This window comes from Harpegnathos saltator, unplaced genomic scaffold, assembly GCF_003227715.2.
Source record: "Harpegnathos saltator strain DR-91 unplaced genomic scaffold, Hsal_v8.6 scaffold148, whole genome shotgun sequence".
Lineage (NCBI taxonomy): Eukaryota > Metazoa > Arthropoda > Insecta > Hymenoptera > Formicidae > Harpegnathos > Harpegnathos saltator.
Genome location: NW_020229926.1, coordinates 546,421 through 564,915, shown reverse-complemented (window position 1 = coordinate 564,915; position 18,495 = coordinate 546,421). Strand labels below are relative to the sequence as shown.

Genomic DNA, 18,495 nt, shown 5'->3' with positions numbered 1-18,495 from the left:
CTCGAGCGCGCGCGCGCACGTAACGATGCTGGTTTCCGGCAGCAGCTAGTTAGCCGCCACGCCGGCAGCCTCAGGCGCGGCACCTCCGATGGCTATCTTCGCCTCGTCGGCGGCGACGCGTAACTCGGCTCGCACGTGTCTACCCGCGGCGCGGAATCGATTACGCAACGCGGCGAGATGCAACGGCGGAAAATTTCCGGAGAGAAATCTTCGAATCACGAGGAGACGAGGATCCGAAAGAGCGAATTGGACTTTTGCGATATCGCGTCTCACTAGTAGTTAATTTATCGTAACACCAACGAGAGACTGGGGAAAAAAACGAAGGACTCGACTGAACAACTTGCGGCGGCAGGTTTCGCCATGTGAATATCCTGGGAGATGAAATTATGAATCGCGCGCGCGAATTATGGTCGTTTCCGGCGTTAACGATATTTTTCTGTTGTTTTAACGAGAAAGTGGTAGCAACAATACGCACATATAAAGTTATCATCAGCAACACTCTCTATTGTGCTATAGCGCTTACCGTGAAAATGGGTTTCCGGACTTTAATTACTTCGCTCTGTGCCGTTACAGTCGCAAACAGGAGAAACATTCGTTCTCATTGTAAAATCGTGAAATTGAGTTTGTGCAACTCAATTCGAGTTGCTTCGAGTGATCCCCCTTCCCCATCTTTTTTCACAGCGTACGTGAAAAATGGGGAAGAAAAGTTGAAGCGGAAGCTCGCGAACAGAGAAATGTGACGTGGACCCGCGACGACGTGTTTTGCGCGTTATTTTCTTTCCGTACAAATGGGAATTTTGTAGAAACGATATCATCTTGACACGGTTTGTCCCCCTCCTCCCTCTCTCTCTCTCTCTCTCTCTCTCTCCCCCCATCTATCTTCCTCCGTCTCTTTTGCATTTCTCTCCTTCCACATCAGAGAGACGAAGACTATCGGCCGCTGCACTCGAATAAATAAATCCGCTTCTCGAACGCGCGGCGAGCGTTATTGTAAAATACGAGCCTCGGTTTCTGTCGGGGCGTCGTGTCGCGTCGCGACTCGCGCGCGTGTATATGTCTGAAAATAAACGCGAAGCGAAAAATATCGTTTGAGAGATACGACGGAGCGCCATAAATAAATCCCACCGCGCGCGCGAGCACGCGGCGGGGCGTGTTGCCCCGATCCAGCCATCAAAAGTTGTGTATTATTTCCCCTCCAAGAGATCTATAACGTTATCGCATTTTACGCTTGGCCGAACGTGACGAGAGAGAGAGAGAGAGAGAGAGAGCGCGCGAGAAAGAGGAAGAGGAAGAGGGCGGGGTGAGTCTTGTTGAATCCACGGCCTCTCGGCGACGACGAATTTTTCGCGTCGCTCGAATCTACCTACCTACTCAGCCACCTATCTACCCTGCCTGCCCACTTACTTACCCTGACCTAACTTTCAGCCGAGAAAGCTTTCGCCCCTTGTAATATCACCGTATTTCTCCATTTCCGATCTCTCGGAATATCCGAGTGCAGCATTTTCTCTCGCTGGCGCGCCTAAATGAGTCCATGTCGTTTCGCTCAAGCTCTCGAGTGAACTTCGACACTAGAAGCACCGGCGTTTAACGTGTCCCCCCCCCCGTTTCCATCGAGGTGCTCGGGACGACACGTTTTTCAGAAGAAGGTACACCGTGCGTGGGCAAAAATGTTTATTCATTTCTCGCGGTCGTATATTCTCGCGAGCGTCCGTTAGAAATATAAAGCGCATCGTTGTGCGAGTTGGAGTAATTTTTATAAAATCTATCGCAAGCCGGTCGATTTCGGCCGCACTTGCTGTTCGCAGTGTTAAAGCAGACCGAGTCATGTCGGCTGCGCGTTTACCGAGAAAAACTGCTGGGAAAATACTCGCGAAATGCGACGATAATTGTATCGAACGTGGGAGTGACGGTATCGGAAATAATCACAGTGAGAGACATCGCGAATAATTATCGCGTTCGACGGCGTTTATTAGCATTTTATTTTCGGTCGGTTGCACGTCATTGGAAAAGCTTGCCGATATCTCTTAATATCGAGAATGACGCTCGCGGCAAATTACAATTTCGGGAGAACACAGCCCAAAGATGTCCCTTTTGTCGCGGAATTAACAGATACCTTTCCCGTATCCCCTGAAAACGCCATTCTACCTTTCTTCCCCGTTCTTTCGCCCGCAATAAACTCGTAACCGAGACGACATGCCCAACGTATGACCCTTGGGACAACTTGACCCAAACTCTCCGTCCCCTGCAGCGCGCGAGACTCGCGACGTTGAGCTATCGATCGCCAAGTTCCTCGAATCCAAAGTAACCAAACGAGACCGACTCTGACCGCATTCATCGCGAACGGGAATGAACTTTCGAACAGCATTCACGACTTATTGCCATGAATCTTGGTGCAAATACTTCAAATCACCTCGAGTGGGGAGAACACCTTTGAGTGAGTTTTCACCGACAAGGAAGTTTAATGCCGAAAGTGTTCAAATAATGTTAAATCTTAAATATCGCTGATGGTATTACGCTGCTTTCCCAGTCGACGGAATCTGCCAACCGTGATTATACATTTCTCTGCTTTAGTCCCCTCACTTCTTGACAAATGTCTCGAATTAAAAGATTCAGGCTCGTTGGAACTAAAAGACTATCACAATGCTATCACAATGCAGAGGGTTAGGTTGGAACAAACATCTTTTTGTCATCGTATCAACTTGTAATCACATGCACCCAAGAAAAGTATTCTATTTGTAAAGTGATGATTTTTCTCATAGTTTCATATTCCAAGCGAAGCCTCTTACAGAAAGAGGATTTCTTTTCCGATAAAGCGATTAAAGTGAAACATTTATCTAAAATTTATTAGATACCATTCTAACTGCTTTCCTCTTATTTCCTCTTGTATCAATTAATTTTTCTCTTGTATGAAGAGGAGATTTAAAAAAAAAGTATGTGTGTAACGAAGATAACTTACCCAAATATAGCTTATAATCTATTGAAAGAAGTTGAATAATATATTCTTTCTTTTAACTATGTTTCATACAATTGATTATGGTGGTTAACTTTGTAGCTATGAAGGTCATAAAACTGATTGGAAATTTATTTATTATGATGATTTTATTTCATTCGTACCTACTTATTGTAGAACTGGATCCAAAAGTACACACACGCACACACACACATATATATATATATTATTTTTTGTTACATTATAATTTTTTGCTACATTATAATTTTTTTTCCAATTAACTAGTATAACCAGTAAGAATAAATAATAATCCTCTTAAAAAAGGATTAAAAAAAGGAAAATAATGTGCGTATGAGGAAATTTATATTAAAATCAATAAGATTCGCATTATACATCTAACATATAATCCCTCTAACTTTAAGAAATAATGTGTTTATAATATTTTCCTCTTAATCTTAGAGGAATCCTCTTGAGGCCGCGTATAAAAATAAAATCCTCTAAAATTTAGATGATTCCACTTGTCCTGAAATTACTTGTTTTTTTGGATGCAGCGCGTCACAGATAAAACTTGGAAAGTGCGAAAGTCTATAGTGCGACACTAACAGCGATAGCTGTTATCATCGCGTTAGCCGGATACTTTTGGCATCCAATTTATATCAATTACTAGACGCGGGCAGTTTTTTCGGGACTTCGCCGGCGAACAGTCGTAGCGTCGAAGCTCGCCGCGGGACTCGCGCGGGACACCGCGTATATAACACGCGCGAGTCGTGAAATCTGCACTTTTTCCAGCGACCCTCGCGGTGTGTCTCTCTCGCCTTGGCACACATCGGCCGCGGCCGGTCGTCGTCGCCGTCGTCGCACTCGTACGTGCTCGTTCGCAACCTTGTTCGCGCGCGCGGCGTGTAACGCCGGACACGTATTCGCGCGTCAATCAACTCGCGTACGTGTCACGGATGCGCTTCACGACTCGAGCCGGCTCGGCCGCGCTCCATTTGGCTCGGCCGAGCCGCAAGGAAATTGGGAAAGCACGCGCGTCCCCGGCGCGTCCGCACCGGCCACGGAGAGAGAATCCGACAAGCTCGACGAGTGTGCGCGCGCCTTTAACCGTGACGCTCTGATTAAGGCGCGTATACACCGAGCGAACGAACGGCGAATTCGGCGGATGTGCAAAGACGAACCGAATGCTTGTCAGCGCTCGATTCGCCTTCGATCCGGTTCGCTGATGAAGAAATATATCAAAAGATGGATACGCACTTGGATGCTCGTTTACTGTTCCTTTCGCTTAGTGCATACGCACCTTTAATCCTTTGCATCCGAGAAATATTTCCACGTTTCCGTCCACTAACTCGATAATTATAAATATAATTTCTAAATTCTGAGGAAAACTGCGAAAAATCTTTGTTTCCTCCAATACTGTCGTCAGTTTATTGTTTTATTGCTGTCTGTCTTTGAATCTTTTTCACCACGCCAGCACAGCTGGCATCTCGAGTTGCCGGGATAAATGTTCCTGCCAGCTGCGCTGGCATTCGGAGTGCAAAGGGTTAAACGCGACGGCGGTGGCGGCGGAGGAAGTGCCTCTCGCGCGTCGCGTCGTGGGAAAACACGAAACGACGGCTTTCCGCGGATGTCTCGTAGTGCAGACCAGAAGTTTGCCGTTGAGCGCGTAAAAGCGAGAAGGAAGAAAAAGAGGAGAGAAGTGTTAGTTGGCGAACGCGAGGAATGACGAGGCGACGCGTTATTTGCACGCGTTATTTTTTCCTCCGAGAGAAAAACGTACTTGCGACTGTAATTGCATGACCGGATAATCACACGATGCCGGGAAACCCGATTTGGTTATGCCAATGGTGTTGCAGTGTTAGCGATAACAATCACGCGCATGTATCGTCCCGGAATGCAATTTTTATAGTTAACGCGACGAGGAAGTATGGCTGACGAAAGTGGCGGCTGCAACTTCGGCGAGGTGAGGTTCCCATTTTCTCCTGTCGGTGTGCGGAAATGAAAAATCGACAAATGGGAAAGAACGACGCCATTTTGACGCGTTCAATGTTCTCCGGTTTCCGCAGCGCCTCGTTCCACATTGTGCGCGAGAAAAAGACCATCGGCGCTCGACTAGGCAAATCTCGGGCGCGTTGCGAAGCTACGAGTTTCCTCGGTTTCCGCCGGAGCGTCGTGCGAGGTACGGAGATGCCGGCAGCTCCGTTAAATTTACGGTATCGGACGGAGAAGGCGGCGGGATTCTTTCGCCTCGCGCGCTTCCATTTTCGCGTTTCGAATGCGCGGCGAGTGCTGATGATAATTTTTCCTTCAACGACTCCGTACGGCCGCAAAGTTTGACTCTCCCCCCCCCCCCATGTGTATGTGTGTCTTAATAATAACTCCAAGCGTTTATTAAGGCAAAATTCTCACTGTACGTTGTTGCGCGATGAAATTACTAAAAAACCAGGTTGGTCCGCTCGAGGAATTCCATGATCAAGTGGAAAATTTTTATTTTTGTTTTCGCATTTCTGTACCTCCTCTCTCTCTCTCTCTCTCTCGCTCTCGCTCTCTTCATACAAATCGTCACGAGCATGCAAGTCACGAGAGCTCCGCGCCGCGAGATGAGAGCATCGGGCTCATCTCGCCGCGGCAAGTGCGCGGAGTTCAACGAAGACGGAAATTAGCGCGAGCCATTCCGGCCGCTTTTTGTCCGGCAATCGGCGGGGTGTATTTTCGCTCGTAGCGCGTCGTCGCTATTCACGCGGTATCGGCGGCGCGCGCTTTGTCGGCGGGGCCGCCGTTTCGAAAGTATACCGACGCGCTCGATACACAGCCGATTGACTCGCATCATCTATTATTCGCTGTCGGTTGCGAGAGACGTCGATACGAGTGCTCTCCATTGTAACGTGGCGTCATTATTTTTGCATGCTATGCATTTGCCGCGGCATTATTAACGATCGGCCGCGTGCGCGCGCGCGCGCGAATATCCGGGAGGTAATATTTAACGAATACATATTCACGCAAACAAACGGTATGTAATCCCGCATTCTCGTCGCGCGACGTGTATCGCTCCTCCTCCTGCCCTTCCCCTTTTTCTCATCGCCACTCGCGATCCTTCAATTCTGCAAGTTTTTAGAGAAAACGTTGAAAAAGCGCTTCACCCCTTCAACTCTCCGTGATCAATTATCGCCTGACGATTTTCCATCACATTCTCGACTCCCGCCACTGGACGCGTTCGATGTTTAATGCTGAATTCCCATCGACGCCTCACCTTCGGCCATCTTTGTGTCCTTAACCTGCCCGTACAGCCGACTCTCCGAGTCCAATCGGTTGCTTGTCGATCCTCCCGTCCTGTCCGGCTCGATCACGCGCGATCTTTGCAACTCGCTTGAAACACGGGAAACTTGGTATCAAGGTAGACAGACAAGGGAAGGGTGAAATGGCGGATCATCAGGGTCAAGGATCGTCTCTTTTTTTTCTCTCTCTCTCTCTTTCTGTTTCTCGATTAATCTCGTGTCGGTAGATTTTAATATCCTCGGGCAAGCGGAGGATTAACGCGGCGGCGGCAAGGATCTCGGCCGACGCCGTTTAATAAATATTTTTCGATCGCGCGTCCTCGCCGACACGGACTTGACGCTCGTTGGTGTCCAAGCGCGCGCACACGCGCGCGTTTAGTGTGTGTATGCAGTGTGTGATCAGCGTTGTTGGACGAAAACCGAGGGACATGACATGGTGGCCTGAGCAAAGTGGTATCGTCGACTGCGCTCTATGCACCGAGGGGAATAATTCGTTATATCCCTGGCATGGAGCAGCGGTTCTCAAAGTAATCGCGCCTCTTGTCGCGAGAGTCTCTCTCTCTCTCTCTCTCTCTCTCTCGTCCGATCACGATTATCTTTGGGACGCCGAGTCGATGGCGAGTCTCGGACCCGTGCGATTTTTCCAGCGATCCTCCTGGCTTCTCAGTAAATGACTCCGCGTCCGCAGCGATTAGTCCGCTCCGTCGCGAGTGCGTTGATTTTGCGTTGGTTAATGCGATATCACGGTTACCGAGTACATTGTAACGGCACCAGGCCAAACACGTCACGAACGGGACAATGCAAACACCTCGAAGAAGATGACGGCGATACGTTGTCCACATTATAATAAGGCGCTCGTCCGTTCTCTCTGTTCCGCGAGCACGCAGGTAGTTTCTATTTTTGCCCAACTTAACACGCCGTCGCTCTCCATCTCTCCCCAAGGACCGTTTCGACCTACCTACGCGCGAGTTCAGACTCATTAAGCGATTCATTAAATCGCGCTTGTTTTGCTGTCGCGCGCTCGTGTAATTAAAAGTAGCGATAAGCAGCTGACTCCTTTCTCTCTCTCTCTCTCTCTCTCTCTCTCTCTCTCTCTCTCTCTCTCTCTCTCTCTCTCTCTCTCTCTCCCGAAACACACCGTGGAAAGTCGGCCGAGGCTGCCGCCGCAGCTGGCAGTCGGCTACATCGCGAAAAGCCGGCTAAAGCTAAAGGGCCGGGTGATTAATCGAAACTTTTAATTGTCGTAAACTCGCGAGTCAATCGAATTATCGGTTTTTGCGGGCGGCGCTGCCGCGCGCCGTGCGTTCTTCTCCTCTCCCTCTTTTTCTGTCTCGCCTCTACGTTACAAACTCGCTCGTCCGTCCCGGCGTTATGTTATTTATCGTTACTCCCTCTCTCTCTCTCTCATAACTACTTACAAATATTGGACAGACGAGAATTTTCCAATTAAACATACTCGACTCGCGCGCACGCGTGCGTTGTTCGCATCCACATGCGCGAATACGCGACTCCTCCTCTCCCTTCTCCGTTCTCTCGAGCTAGCATCCCCTCGTAACAATGCCGCCGCTGCCACCGCGAAAGCAACAGCGGAATAAACAGATTACATTCCCCGGGTACACATTTTTGCCTCGAAATTTACTCCTCCGCGATACACACCCATTTCCCGCACAGTGTCCTGCCCAGCCCAACCTTCCTTCCTTCCTTCCTTCCTTCCTTCCTTCCTTCCTTCCTTCCATCCTTCCTTTCTTCCTTCCTCCCTTCTCCTCCGTCACCGTCTCCTGCCCCTCACTTCACTTCTCTTCTCCTCTTCCCACCCTCGCGCGAAAGGCCATCGCCGCGATGTCGATGCACAGGGGAGGGGAGGGAGGGTGCACGGTGCCATCTTCTCTCGTGTCCGCGCTCTCGCCTTTCCTCCTTTTCCACCGCGCCAAATTTCCCCCGAAGCGCTTCTCTCCCGCTCCGTTTCCAGCCTCACCCTCTCTCTCTCTCTCTCTCTCTCTTTTTTCTCTTTCTCGCCCGCAGCCTCGTTCCCGCTTTTCCCGCGGTCGTCGGCTTTCGCGGGCTTGGCCCACCAGGTTGATTCGCCGGCGAGGTCTCCTCCGTGACGGCCGACGAGCCCCTAGAAGCGCGCCGGTGGGATCTACAGCCATGTTGGTGCGGCAGAGCCGGCTCCGGTTGTTCCGCCACCCCCGGCAAGCGAGTCGTTTAACGGCGAGAAAGAAAGAGAGAGAGAGAGAGAGAGAGAGAGCCGTCCAGAGAACGCGGAAACGAGGCTCCCGAAATTTGCGTCTCGCCGGGCGTTATTTTCAGGTTAAAAGAGCGCCGCTTTTTTTTGCGTCCCGCTCGTCGTCGCTTTTGTGAATTGTGATAGCCGAGCGGCGTTTAGCGCTCTTCAGCCAATTGCGAAACACGAGGAGGATGGAGAAAGTTGATTCGCAAAATCTCACGCGCTCGTGTGTACCGCCTGCCTGCCCCTCTCTCTCTCCCGCTCGCTGATTTATTTGTTTCTTTGTGCTCTCACGGGGCAAACGTTGCAGAGCGAGATAAGTGAATGGGATGACACAGCCTCTTGGATTTAACGATACGCGCTTTTCTCCTTCGTAACGAGCGCAACGACGTGCGCTTATCTCGCCAATGGCGTCTGATGACAGTCGCGGGCGATTCGTTTTCCCGTTCTTCCCCCTTCCTTCCGCCTTTTACTCGCGTTATCATACATTTGCCTTATTCCGCGCGCGAGTACGGGAAATGTAAAGAGCTTAAATAGAACAGAACCCCGGCGCTTTTCAAGCTGCGCGCATAATTGCACACTTTCCGGCCGTGCGCGCGTTTTTTTCCCGGTGAAAAGCGAGAAAAGGCGAGCAAACGCGCTTGAAGAGAGCGAGCGAAACGCCGAAGATCTTTGAGAATCTCTCGACGCGCAAATTGCCATTGCAACACCTCGCCTCGTCGTGTATCCGCGCAATCGCAAGAGAGAGAGAGAGAGACGTGCCGTTAAAATATCACTTTTCTAAACTACAAACGTGCACATGCGAAAAAGAGGGAAGCGCGTGCCCGTCCCTCCTCCTCCCCTCTCCCCCGCCCTCAGCCGCTCGAGACACACGGGCTGAATAACGGGCGTCTGTTTTCAACGCGAATAACAGCGAGCCCGTTCATTCGCTCGGCGAAAGATAATTTCCGCCCGGCGACGCGAGCAGGGCGCGAGGACGCCGTTTTATCTGCTAGTAATTGGCGAAATCGTCCCTTTTTAACGGCTATTTATTCACCGGCGAGTCACCCGCGGCGACCCGACCCGATACCGCGAACGCGTAAGACCGGCCCTGCTGGTCGGTAGCAGCGTCGCTACCGACAGTGAAATTGGGGTGGTCGTGGGTAGCGGCTGGGTGTTGAACGGAGAAAGAGAGCGAGCGAGCGAAAGAGAGAGACGACGATGGGACTGCTGCTGCTGGTGCTGTACTGTGACTGTGTGCGTGTGTGTGTGTGTGTGTGTGTGTGTCTGCTGGGAAACGTGCAGAAGCGGCGACGGGAGCGGGCGCAAACGGCCGGGGCACGGCAAGCGGGGGCGGGTGAGGGGGGAGGAGGGGGTGAAATCAATACTCTGCGGTCTCCGCCCCCGGGAGTACACGGATGAATACACGGACAAACACGAACGCCGACGAGGGGGGCAGCAGCTCGTCGGATTTCGCCCGTGCTAGTGCTGCTGCTGCTGCTGCTGCTGCTGCTGCTGCTGGTGCTGGTGGTGGTGGAGCGTTGCTCTGCTCTGCTCGCTCTCGGCTCCGTTTTCACCCCCTTTTCGCGCTCCCTTTTCCCTCGCCGTGCGCTCGCATATCCCTCCAGCCGCGGTCCGCCGAGCGAAATATATCCCCCTTTCGCCACACCGCATGTCGTCGTCGTCGTCATCGTCGTCGTCTCTCTGCTTCCTGCTCGTTATAGTTGACTGTCTTACCAGCCGAGGACGTCGACATGCGTGAGAGAGACTGAAGCGGGGAGGGAGAGAGAGAGAGAGAGAGAGAGAAAGTGGGATTGGCAGCTGGCCAATCGCGATCATTTGAGACGCCGTTTTGCGGTCGTACGAAGGAATAAATAACGGCGGATGAATCGCGAAATCACCCTCTGCGCTCACCTCCGCTTCTCTCTCTCTCTCTCTCTCCCCTGTTGCTGGTCTCGCCCTTTTTCCCCCAGCTGCACAAAAATGATTCTTCAAAAGTGATCCCCTCGGCGCGCGGCGGGTTTTTTTTCCATTGCCGTTTTGTGCGCGCGTTACGATGCGCAGCGGCGACACAATGCGGCGAAATAACAGCGATGTTAACGCAACACAATCGAAAAGCTCGCAAAAATGTCCATTTCGAGAGTTCCCTGCTTCCTTTCCCATTTTGTATAATCGTCGGTGGCAAAGTACGAGTGCCCCGCGCCCCGCGACAATGACGGATAATTTGCCGCGAGATGAAAATCCGTCGTTTTCAAAACTCTCGGCGATCCGCGTCGCCTTCTCGCGACTCGTTCCCGCCCCCGAGGTTTCGCTTTCCGTGCGCGCGCGCGCGCGCACCTCGTGTGTAAAAACGTCCAAATTAACCGCGCGGTAGCTAATTTAGCAAATGGCGGCCACCCCTTCCCTCGGCTGATCCGTTATTTGTGTCTGCTCTCAATGTAACAAGACGAGACGACGCACGCCGGCTGTTGTCGCGATGAAATTTTTCGCTCGCGTACTCCCGCGGGCCGTTCCGCTCGGGCGCTCGCGAAATTCGAGAAGCACGAGCAGAATTTTATTAAAACGCGACTCTTCTCATCCCGCCGGACATTATCTCCACTTAGTGGATAATATTCCTTTTTCTGGCGCCGCCGTCGTCATCCGCCGCGAAGGTGGCTTTAAAGTTTACTTCGCGCATGCCGGAAGGAAAGTCCCGACGCCGTTTCAGAATTACGACGCGGATTGTAAAGCACGGTGCCGGCAGGAAGAGAGAGAGAGAGAGAGAGAGAGAGAAATGCGCTTTCATGCGAACGACGTCCTAAAGATTTTTCACAGTCGCGATGCGCGGCGCTGCGCCGTTAGCCCTTTTTCTCGTTCATCGCTCTCGACCTTTTCACGCGACATCGCTCGCGCGCGCGCGATAACGCCCGAGCGAAAACCGCCATCGTCGCAGAATCGACGTGTCCTTTTATCGAAAGATGCGCGTGTCGGACTCCCGGATTCTCGTCGACCAATTTACCGTTGCATGCGTGCTCCGACAAATTTTTTTTTGCGCGCGCGCGCGCGTTTCCACCCTCCGAGTCGAGCGAGCACAAGAAGAAGCCGAAATCTAGCCGCACTGCTTCAACGTTCTCGCACTCGCCGGAGAGTCTCGCGGTTTTCAGCGATTCTTTTTTCTTTGCATTTCAAAGGCGCGGCCGGTCGTAATATCTCTGTCCTTTGCCGCCACGCGTTCCCTCCTCCCCTTTGCTGCTGATCCGCGAAAAAGAGAGGGGAAGAGAAAGAGAGAGGGAGGAGAGTATATTAATTCGGGCTCAGCCGCTTTATACGACGACGGCGATCCGCTATCAGAGCGGCGATCACAAGGGAGGCCAAGCAAATAGTCGAAGACGGTAGGGAGCGGCGACGGGCGGTCGGGACTGCCGGTATTATTACCCCGCTATCTATCTGCGCATCGATGTATCGATTCTCGATTTTCGATACACGACAGTCCGTTGACGATCGCTTTTATGGCTGGTCGACGCGATTTCGCCGTCGTCGGGCCGCAAAGCCGCAACTTCCATCAGGCTGCGATATCAACGGCGCGGGGCGGACGAGAACTAGTCGGCACCCCGGCTACGATATTCCAGATACATCTATCTCGCCTGTAACTCCATTTTCGGATGAATTTGCCGACTCCCTCGTTCCCCCGACGCGACGCGGCGCAGCGCGGCGAAGAGCCTCCTTCAGCGCGATTCAGCCTCGCCGGCGGCGTGTCTCGGGGATCTGCGCGTTTTCCCAGCGAATATCGAGACGAGAAATTCGCCGTTTACCGAGCGAAATCGAGGCGATACCAACTGCGTCGCTCGTCGTTATCCTTCGCGATGCTATCAAGCATGCCGGCGAATAGTCATCGGTAGTGAAACGGCATCCGCGCGCTCAACGACAAGTTTCCATCGCGGAATAGCGCAGTAGTTAACGACTCAATCGACACGGGAGATTCGACGAAAATCAACAACGTAGACGAGTCCCATGTTTATTGTAATCCTCGCGTATCCTCGGGATGAGAGCGGGAAGAGACGAGTCGCGTCGCGACGCTCGCGCGACGGTTGGCCTCGAAAGCGCTCGTCGCGACTCGCGCTTGCCTGGGGAGACTCGCCGATAACAACCACTGCTTTAATATATTGGGTGTGTGAATATGACTCCGCCCTTTCCCAACAGATGTTGCTTTTAGTATTGTGAACGTGTACTAATAACTGGCAACACTTGTATTCGATAGTACTTCGTGTCAACTTTCAGACGCACTACGTGAAATTTGGTTTAAGTGTAAGCAACAAGTGTTTAACCCTACTTGAAAATGTCGGTTTTCGTTCCAAACAAACATCATTTGCGGGAAGTATTATTACACTATTTTATTGCAAAGAAAAGTGCAGCGGAAACTTATCGTTTGCTTGTGGAGATTTACGGTGATCATGCTCCATCTGATACAACTTGCAAGGAATGGTTTCGACGATTTCAAAATAATGATTTTGGAACTGAGGACAGAGAACATGGGAAACCACCAAAAAAATTCGAAGATGCTGAATTGGAAGCATTATTGACAGAGGATTGTTGCCAAACTCAATCCGAATGCGTTTGAAGCGAGCCATAGAAGAAAAACGGCCAGATTGGGTGAATAGGCACAACAAATTAATTCTTCAGCATGATAATGCCAAACCGCATACCGCAGAAGTCGTGAAAAGATAGAATTAGATGGACAGGACTGGGAAGTGCTACTCCACCCGCCATATTCGCCAGACATAGCTCCTTCAGATTACTACTTATTCCGGACGATGCAGTCAGATCTTACGGGAGAACGGTTCACTGCATACGAAAGTATCAAAATTTGGCTCGATAATCAGATCAGCTCAAAAGACCAGGACTTCTCCAGGCAAGGAATACATAAATTACCTGAAAGATGGGCGAAGGTTGTAGCTGCAGATGGAGCATACTTTCAATAAACTTTTCTTTAATTTTCTAAACAAGCAAATGTGTTTCATTTTAACAAAAAAGGGCGGAGTCATATTCACACACCCAGTACTAAATGCCCGGGTACTCCGCAACTCGCGATCTTAATTTCATCGAGTTTCGAGGCAATTTGCCCTCGGCGAAAATATCGAGGCGCCAATAGTCGCCGAGGCACGAGCAATCGATGGAAAAAGCGACGAGGCTTCTCGATCCGAGCTTTCGCCCGAGCAAAGATCCTCGAGAGCGACATAATTCCCCCCTGGTCGATTGTTGTCGCTCTGCTTTGGCGAATTTTTCAATCGCGCGCTGGCAGAAAAAAAATTATTAATTTTCCCGACACTGTGCTGCATTTTTCGCCCCGACTGCCCGTCTTTTCGCTGTTCCAACCGAGAGCTACACCAGAGTCGCATATGTGGTTACCGTCGCTAACGTTATATAGCAACGCTCGCTATAAAAATACTTTCTCTCGCTATATAATTCCTTCTCTGCGCGTCTGTACAGCTGTAAAAATACCAGACGCTCTCCTCGGCTACGGAGACACGTCGAAGATTGAAAAGTCGCCGTGAATACGACTCCTCCGTCGACGCAGCTTCGTTGCGGAAGAGTGGAATCTCCAACTCGGTCGAATTAAGGTCGCGAGTCGCAGCACATCCTAATAACATCGGAATAATATTCGGCATTTTTTCCTCAGCGTGGACGAAAGAAGAGAGAGAGAGAGAGAGAGAGAGAGAGAGAGAGAGAGAGAGAGTAATAAGCACACGGTGAAGGACGCGAGTCGCGACGCGTCGAAAAGTCCCCGGGTGCCACACCCTCGGGGCAAGGCGCTCGTGTATGCACACTCGAGCGCAGTGGCTCGCGCACAAACGCGGAGGGTGGTTATATAGGAGGCACGAGATGGAGCAAACGGAAAGATCGGGGAGCGAAGGGGCGACGGGGCAAGAGACACGGAGCTCGGAGCTGCGGGAGAGACAGAGAAAGAGGGGGAAAGGGGGGGCAGCAAGGCTCAGAGTGCCATTCTGCTTACGGAGACGCTCAGGGGTGGCTTCGAATACCTGCGCGCGTCACGAGCTGCGAGCTTAAAATTCGCGACCGCGATCCCCTTCTTCGTGGAGTCGCGTCGTGTATACGCGGCATTTTGATGATCTCTCTCGTGTATTAACTTCCCTCGTCTCTCTGTCTGTCGGCAAGAGAACGGCCGCGTTCTCTCCACGCAGGGACACGGGCGACTACGGCTTTTCCTTCCTTGCCTTGCGGCAGCGCCAATTTTTTCGTAACGTCTCAACATTTGCACGCCGAAAGAATGCCGGTACCAGCTTGCTCGGCTGGGTATTATTCGAAACGTTTGAGGGTAGTATGGGGGAAGTGGAAATTTTCGTAACCTAACTCTTGTAAGGTCAACAAGATGCCGCACAGAGCATCGATCGTTGTAACGTGCAGATTTGTGCCTCCGTGCGAATATAACCTGGTATGTCGCTTGATAAAAATGTCCTCCTCGGCTACGGTTTCGCGCATTCGCGTTTGCGAGACGAGAATTTGGAAGCTGCTGTTGGTTGCTATCGATTGAGACCAAGTGGTCGCATCGACAGATAGATATCGATGCGGAATTCACGGTGGAAAGACACGCGCGGTATAAGCTCGGCTGCGTCGGCTGCTCACACATGTATCTTCTGTCCCCTTCCCTCTTTCTCGCGCTCCACGCGCGACGTCTGCATGTTTATCCGAAGTATATAATATCATTGCGCGCGTTTGCACCCCTTTGCATATCCCAAGACAGCTGTTTCTCTGATTACCGCCCGAAGCCGACGCTCACCTCTTCCCCCTCGCTCCGCACGACGGCGAGACGTACACAAACAGTGTAGTGCGAAGGGAGTGAGAGACACGTTACACCGCGCCCGGTTATATGAAGGGATGGAGAGGGCGTATTGAAAGCGCGAGATTTCGAGAGAATGAAATTCGCTGAGAACGACTGCAAGCTGAAAGCGTTCGTACGAAGTTTCCGTGTACGTGTCTGTGGGTGTGTGTGTGTGTGTGTGTGTGCGTATATATGCGTGCGCACGCACCCTTGCGTTTCTCTGTGCACGTAAGCCGAGGTTGAACGAGGGGAAAGAGAGAGAAAGAGAGAGAGAGGGGAAGAGAGAGAGAGAGAGAGAGAAAGGCTGTGTGAAGCACCAGGGACTCGGGGGAAACGACGAGGAGTTTTCGAGGGTGTCAAGGGTGTCCGCAGGGAAATCGGCGATCTCATCCCTCCCCTCGAAACCGGAGGCACGAATAATACGCGAATTTCTCGAGGAGGAGGAAGAGGAGGAGGGGAATTCATGACGAGCGATCGCGGTAATTAAGCGGCCGTTGTAATTAAAACGCCACTTGCCTCTCACTCGTCGTCCTTCTTTCTCCCTCCCTCCCTCCCTCCCTCCCTCCTATCCCGCTTTCCTTCTTCCCCGCCGCTCTTTTTATCGACAGATTGACGGCTGTCGAGGCTTTCTCGTTGGATCTTCCGCGATCAATCGCGATCAAAAATAGACGTTTCACCGTCCGACGCGCTAATCAAGTGCACTCACTTAATTTATCGCTTAACCCACCTTGAGCAGCTACGCCGCTAAAATGTCGCGCATCGCTTTCCGGTCGCGATCGGTTTTTCGCGACGCGAGCTCCTGATTCGTTCGTTCTCGAGAGACGAAATTTCCATTCTACTTTCGACCTCAATATTCAATATTCCATTTAACGCTAATATCATTCTCTGGAGTCTATCAAGCCCTTCTCGTTATATCTAACCTACAGCTTTGCTGTGAAATCCTCTTGGGTGGGGGGGGGGGGCGCCTAAGGATGGGGATAAATTTTGCGTTTCTTGCCACTTAAAGACGCCGAGTGGGGTTTAAGTTTCCATCTCTTGAATCGTATAAATTATATTTCATGTAAATGTAATAAAAAGATAAATCTCCGCTGATCCCCTTCAGAATCTACAAATGTTAGATGCTTCAGGTTCGAAAAATAGAGCCAACATTTCGACTGGGGTTTGGCTCGTCGTCCCGCCAGCTGACAGACAGTCACGAAGCGGGCAGTGATTTCAAAACGATTTCATCACCGGTTTCTAATTCTCCGAGAGGGAGTGAGATAGAAAGTCGCGCTAACACACTACGGCAGGCGTATAACAACGGGGTTGCGCGTTTCGATCGGGGTGAATCTCGATCCCCAGCCCGATAACTCCAAAGTGCCTATCTGCCATGCGCATCGTAAGAGAGGGTAGCGTCGGAGTTCAGCCGAGAACAGTGGATTACCATTACAAGGTGGTAGAGGGAGGATAGAGAGCGGTTCTCCAACATGCCGAGCTCTCTCAGGCCTGTTTGAATATTAATCGAGCCATTTGACTTATTTATCAACCCTTCCGTGCCACGAACCGTGCTACCAAATTCTCTCTCTCTCTCTCTCTCTCTCTCTCTCTCGCGCGCGCGCGCGCTCTCGTTCATGACGCGCGCAGAGAGTGGGAAACTCTTTTCGAAAGACATAAAACGACTGTTCCATGACCGCAAGTAGAGACAAGCCCCGAAAAAAAGGGTGGCCAGTGCGTATACACGGGGTCGCTCCGAAAGGACGCGGTGCATTGTGAACTAAACGGTGAGGGGTGGACGGGCGCCACCGACGGGTGTTCAGCGTATTAATTTCGCCCCGATGATCGCGCGGATTTCTCTCACGCGTTCTCTCACGAGAGCGCGGTGAATGTAAGTCTCTCCCTTCGACGAGCCCTCAACACCTTTGTCGCTGAGGTCGCTCGCAAGCGGTCGTGGAATCAATCGTCCATCTTTCTACTCCTCTGCTCCCTCGACGGCAGAGGACGATCAACGCCGCCGAGATCCCAGTCCGCCTTTGGCGTCGCCAAACATCTCTCGTCTTTCCGACGAGGGAAAAGCGGCGACAACATGGCGATGAACATGCGCCATCGTTAATGCTGTATAACACGGCAGTTTATCGCACGGGAATGTCTCCGCCGACTGTACGCAATCGCGGCGCAACCAAACACCGAACATTCTTCTCTCAGTCGCGTGCGCGGCTCAGCTCGTCGACTGACACTAACCGGCGCTTCCGCGACCGCTCTCGGCGAGCCGCTTCACAGCGACCATCGCGGGCTGCGGGGGTGATTTGCGACGCGAAAGGCGGCGCCCACGCAAATCGCGAGCAACGCTCGGCCACATTCTCACGTCTCGCGCGTAATCCGGAAAGGTCGCGATTCCTCGCGAGCGCTCGGTATCTATTCGCCCACACCCACGTCTCTTTCAGTTCTCCCTCTCTCTCTCTTTCTGCACGTTCGCTCGCTCTCGCCCTCTACGAGAGCGCTCGTACTTCTCGAACATCCGGTATGACGAACGACCGCGTGTGCGGTCGTGCCTTCGGCTAGCCGGTGTACGGCGAGCATGACGAATAATTTATCGACACGGTCTAACCACCCTTCGCGCGCGCGTATACGTGTGCGTGTGTGCGTGTGAGTTACTCCGACGGCCGACTCCGGCCGTCGACTGGGTTTTAGGGTCCCGTCATCGCGGTTAAGCTCGTTACACCCGCACGCAAACTTAGTCATGCGTGTCTTACGCAAACACGACCGCGCCCGCGGTGCGCTCGCGAAATTACTCATTTGTCGCCTTAATCGCCGCTTTTGTATCGCGCCCTGCGACCCGAAACGCCCCCGCCCCGCCGGGGTAGCACTTTGCCGGGGGACGTTAATCGGCCGTGTTCCGAGAGCGTCTTCGGTGCTCGACACCGCAGCTTCGAGCTAGCTTCGTGCGCGACGTTGACGTGTATTATGACTCTTCTTAAAATTCGCAGTAACGAGAACGGATCGCGTATGTTGGACGACGTAGTAATGACGAGACAATTGCAACCTGCCATTGTCCCAATAATTATTAGGGAGTGATTGAACGATGTGTTACATTATTAAACCAGAGAACGTCCCGCCTATGCGCCAGTTTCTTGTTTCACGCGGTCAGCTCGTCGGAGAATAGCAAACGCGAGCAGTCCGCACGACGCACGTGTAAATTCTCGGCAACACGATGCAAAGCGACGGCGGCGCATCTTTTTCGTAAAAACAAAGATGATGCTTAATCGCGCTGTTA

The 18,495-nt window shown here is 51.8% G+C and overlaps 1 protein-coding gene across 7 annotated transcripts in view; it reads left to right on the top strand.

Annotated features, from left to right (window-relative positions):
- LOC105187074 (zinc finger protein 608) overlaps positions 1–18,495 on the top strand; it is a 207,018-nt gene that overhangs the window by 114,459 nt on the left and 74,064 nt on the right. The window lies entirely within an intron of this gene.